At 53.4% G+C, this 5,000-nt stretch overlaps 1 non-coding gene across 1 annotated transcript in view; it reads right to left on the bottom strand.

Annotated features, from left to right (window-relative positions):
• The window catches only part of LOC124744093, a 1,909-nt gene extending 893 nt beyond the window's left edge, over positions 1–1,016 (bottom strand). Inside the window, exon 1 of the ribosomal RNA XR_007010606.1 lies at positions 1–1,016. This exon is cut by the window's left edge and continues 893 nt beyond it. This is a non-coding gene — a ribosomal RNA (small subunit ribosomal RNA).
• Positions 1,017–5,000: the final 3,984 nt, after the last annotated feature.

Genomic DNA, 5,000 nt, shown 5'->3' with positions numbered 1-5,000 from the left:
CGATCCAAGAATTTCACCTCTAACGTCGCAATACGAATGCCCCCGCCTGTCCCTATTAATCATTACCTCGGGTTCCGAAAACCAACAAAATAGAACCGAGGTCCTATTCCATTATTCCATGCACACAGTATTCAGGCGGGCTTGCCTGCTTTAAGCACTCTAATTTGTTCAAAGTAAACGTGCCGGCCCACCGAGACACTCAATAAAGAGCACCCTGGTAGGATTTCAACGGGGTCCGCCTCGGGACGCACGAGCACACACGAGGCGGTCGCACGCCTTCGGCTCGCCCCACCGGCAGGACGTCCCACGATACATGCCAGTTAAACACCGACGGGCGGTGAACCAACAGCGTGGGACACAAATCCAACTACGAGCTTTTTAACCGCAACAACTTTAATATACGCTATTGGAGCTGGAATTACCGCGGCTGCTGGCACCAGACTTGCCCTCCAATAGATACTCGTTAAAGGATTTAAAGTGTACTCATTCCGATTACGGGGCCTCGGATGAGTCCCGTATCGTTATTTTTCGTCACTACCTCCCCGTGCCGGGAGTGGGTAATTTGCGCGCCTGCTGCCTTCCTTGGATGTGGTAGCCGTTTCTCAGGCTCCCTCTCCGGAATCGAACCCTGATTCCCCGTTACCCGTTACAACCATGGTAGGCGCAGAACCTACCATCGACAGTTGATAAGGCAGACATTTGAAAGATGCGTCGCCGGTACGAGGACCGTGCGATCAGCCCAAAGTTATTCAGAGTCACCAAGGCAAACGGACCGGACGAGCCGACCGATTGGTTTTGATCTAATAAAAGCGTCCCTTCCATCTCTGGTCGGGACTCTGTTTGCATGTATTAGCTCTAGAATTACCACAGTTATCCAAGTAACGTGGGTACGATCTAAGGAACCATAACTGATTTAATGAGCCATTCGCGGTTTCACCTTAATGCGGCTTGTACTGAGACATGCATGGCTTAATCTTTGAGACAAGCATATGACTACTGGCAGGATCAACCAGGGAGCTGCGTCAACTAGAGCTGAGCAGCCGGCCGCCCGGGAGTGTGTCCCGGGGGCCCGCGCGAACACGCAAGCGTCCGCTCAATCATTCTGCAAACAGGAGGAGGCTGAGCTCCCCTGCACAATACACCTCGAAACCCTCTCAGGTCCCGGCGGCGCGCAGCGCCGTCCCAAGTACTTGGTCGGGTTCGAGAGAGGCGCAATCGCCCGGAGTTAGGCGAGTAGACGCTTTCGGTGCGACCACCCGTGCTCCCAACTGAGCTTGCCGCTGCCGACAGAGGCCCGGGAGCGTGCTGTCGTGGCATTGCCGGCGGGAGACAACACGCGCCACCTACGGTGACCGGCAGCTCCAACGCCAGCGCCACAGAAGGACAAAAGCCCCACTTGGGTGCCGAAGCGAACTCTCCCAGCACAGCGCACGCGCCAACACATCCGCACAGCTGCGATACAAACCACCAGCGAGAACCGCTGGGGCGACCGAGCAGCAGACGGCGTCGCGGCGCCGAGCGCCGGGCGGCGGCGCATCCTCAACGCACACAGTCCTCAATCGGACCAGCACACTGAAGATGTCCACCGCGCTTCGCACCGGGCCCGCGAGGACCTACTTTGGCCGCACGGCGCCGCGCGCAGGGTGCGCCGGCGCGCAGCTGCGACGCCTGCCGCGTCCGTCGGCCGGCGCGCCTGCCACTGGCCGCCCCCACCAGCCGGCTGTAGCGCGTGCGCCCACGCACCGCGCGGCCAGCACGCCGGGAGGCGCCCCCTCACCGGCCGGGGACGGTCCCACCCAGCCACCGCCGCGTATCGCTTCACACCCAGATGCCGTTCAGTTTCGTCGGCATGGTGGGTATCGCTGGAACAACCGGTTCGTACCTCAACCTATCGTCGCCATCACCGATTCACCCCTAGCGAGAACAACCGCACCACAACAGGTTACCATTTGTTCATTTGCGTAACTTCACCAGAAAACGCAGGCGTCCATCGCCATTTGCAACTTCAACGATTATTGCATGCCTGTGTCAGGTGTCACGCCACACTACGTCTGCCCACATACACGCAACAAAATGTGCACGCCTAGACAATACGTGGAAGGTGGCCCCCGTACGTATGCGATGTCCATTGCTCGAACGACTGTCAACCGGCCTCTGTAGCATGTCGCAGATATGGAACGCGGTGCACCATGCCATCACGGTGTGTGAGGAGAGACGACTAGGTCCGAATACATCAACAGACAGCTCATGCTGATCGCCATCCACGGCGTCCGTTCCTCCCACACGTCTCTATGGCGTACCACACTGCAATCCAGCTCTCATAGGGAGACGACACGTAGCTGCGTGCACAATATTTGCACTGTATGGTCCGCCGTTTTTGGGCGCAGTCGTTGTACGGTCACACATGTGCCACGATGTATCATTCGGTACATAAGGACGAATGTGCAGTACAGATTGTGGTTTACGCGTACGACATTAGCGGACGGTTGACACAGGCCGCACCACAACGTAGCCTGAGTACGTCGCATGCGAAGGGCATTGAACATGCAAACTTCTCACCAACCAGCTTGCGAAGGCAGGGGGGCAAGGTGGGGACGTGGGGAGGGGCGGCATGTACGTCCTGCTGCCATCCACATTACAGTGTACAGCAGGAGCATGTGGAAAGTCAGCAAGACTTGCAAGGTGTTTAACATGAAGCGATACACAGGGGAGCGGGCAGTGCGAGTAGCGAACTATATTGCGAGGGTTGCGGGTGGGCAACACTACACTAATTGAACGAGTCGTATAACAATTACAGAGCAGGTTTAGGCGACAACATGGGTTACGTTAGGGGACAACGTGGGTTACGTTAGGGGACAACGTGGGTTACTTTAGGGGACAACGTGGGTTAGGTTAAGGCACAACGTGGGTTAGGTTAAGGCACAACGTGGGTTAGGTTAAGGCACAACGTGGGTTAGGTTAAGGCACAACGTGGGTTAGGTTAAGGCACAACGTGGGTTAGGTTAAGGCACAACGTGGGTTAGGTTAAGGCACAACATGGGTTAGGTTAAGGCACAACGTGGGTTAGGTTAAGGCACAACGTGGGTTAGGTTAAGGCACAACGTGGGTTAGGTTAAGGCACAACGTGGGTTAGGTTAAGGCACAACGTGGGTTAGGTTAAGGCACAACATGGGTTAGGTTAAGGCACAACATGGGTTAGGTTAAGGCACAACATGGGTTAGGTTAAGGCACAACATGGGTTAGGTTAAGGCACAACATGGGTTAGGTTAAGGCACAACATGGGTTAGGTTAAGGCACAACGTGGGTTAGGTTAAGGCACAACGTGGGTTAGGTTAAGGCACAACATGGGTTAGGTTAAGGCACAACATGGGTTAGGTTAAGGCACAACATGGGTTAGGTTAAGGCACAACATGGGTTAGGTTAAGGCACAACATGGGTTAGGTTAAGGCACAACATGGGTTAGGTTAAGGCACAACATGGGTTAGGTTAAGGCACAACATGGGTTAGGTTAAGGCACAACATGGGTTAGGTTAAGGTACAACATGGGTTAGGTTAAGGTACAACATGGGTTAGGTTAAGGTACAACATGGGTTAGGTTAAGGTACAACATGGGTTAGGTTAAGGTACAACATGGGTTAGGTTAAGGTACAACATGGGTTAGGTTAAGGTACAACATGGGTTAGGTTAAGGTACAACATGGGTTAGGTTAAGGTACAACATGGGTTAGGTTAAGGTACAACATGGGTTAGGTTAAGGTACAACATAGGTTAGGTTAAGGTACAACATAGGTTAGGTTAAGGTACAACATAGGTTAGGTTAAGGTACAACATAGGTTAGGTTAAGGTACAACATAGGTTAGGTTAAGGTACAACATAGGTTAGGTTAAGGTACAACATAGGTTAGGTTAAAGTACAACATAGGTTAGGTTAAGGTACAACATAGGTTAGGTTAGGTTAGGTTAGGTTACACGTTGTTGTAAGGAAAGGTGTAGGGGGGGGGGGGGCGGGGGCGGCAGGTTCGTTGATAGTGATTATAGTAAGTGAATGCTTGTGACATGATCAGATTTGTCACGTCAGGATGCACCTTTGGCTTATTAGAGGCGGCGCTCCAATTCTATGCTTGTGTGAGACCTGTGTCTTTGACTCATGTCATTGTTTGTGCGCTGTGACAGGAGGTACTATTGTGATGTTGGGTGCACCGTTGTATAGGACATGTGTGGGTGTTGGTGCCTGGTCTGCGCAATGGTGGATGTCGAAAGGCTGGGATATTGTATTTTCCGCATGGACCTCCTGGTCTGGTTGTGATAGTGTGGATTGTGTAATGTGGCGGAGAAGATGCACTGGATGTTGTTCCATGCTGGTGCTTACATATTGTATGTGCGCCTGTTAGAAGCAGAGAGTGGTGCGTGATCAGAGTGTCTGGCTGACGTGTGGTTCCCATTGTGGGCAGACTCTTTCAGCATGTATACGGACAGTTGTGTATATTTGCTGTAGTTTGATGGCTCTGCATTGATTACTAATCAGCGCCGTGTGTACGGGTAATCTGGTTCCAGTCCAAAATGTTCCATCTGTGTACATTAGTGACAAAGACTCCCCCCATGCAGTGGGGCTCGGTCTGTTATAGCTCTTCCGCGTAATATATTTGCCCCACGTTTTTGCGACTGCGAGTGCGAGTGCAACGCGCATGGGGACCGACATGCTGATGGCTCGGTATCGGACGCCGTACAGTGAGCAACGCGATCGCGTCTCTCGCTCGTAAGTGGTACAGGTCGCGGCTCATGTATAGGGACAGCGGGAATGTCGCATATTGGAAATAACTCTTCATGAAACGCAAGTTATAGGGGTGGATTGCACTTTACGAGTGCGGGAAACTTCCGCCGTTCATCCGCTGGAGGTGCGCGTGTGGCGGTTGGGGTGGTGCACGAACGGGTGCGGGTGGAGTCATTGCCGGTCCACGGCTTCGTGCGGCAGAGCCACTGGAGATTGGGTGCTATGGTCGAC

This window comes from Schistocerca piceifrons, unplaced genomic scaffold (assembly GCF_021461385.2).
Source record: "Schistocerca piceifrons isolate TAMUIC-IGC-003096 unplaced genomic scaffold, iqSchPice1.1 HiC_scaffold_271, whole genome shotgun sequence".
NCBI lineage: Eukaryota > Metazoa > Arthropoda > Insecta > Orthoptera > Acrididae > Schistocerca > Schistocerca piceifrons.
Note: the sequence above shows the minus strand (reverse complement) of the source record. Positions and strands in the feature narration are given on the sequence as shown.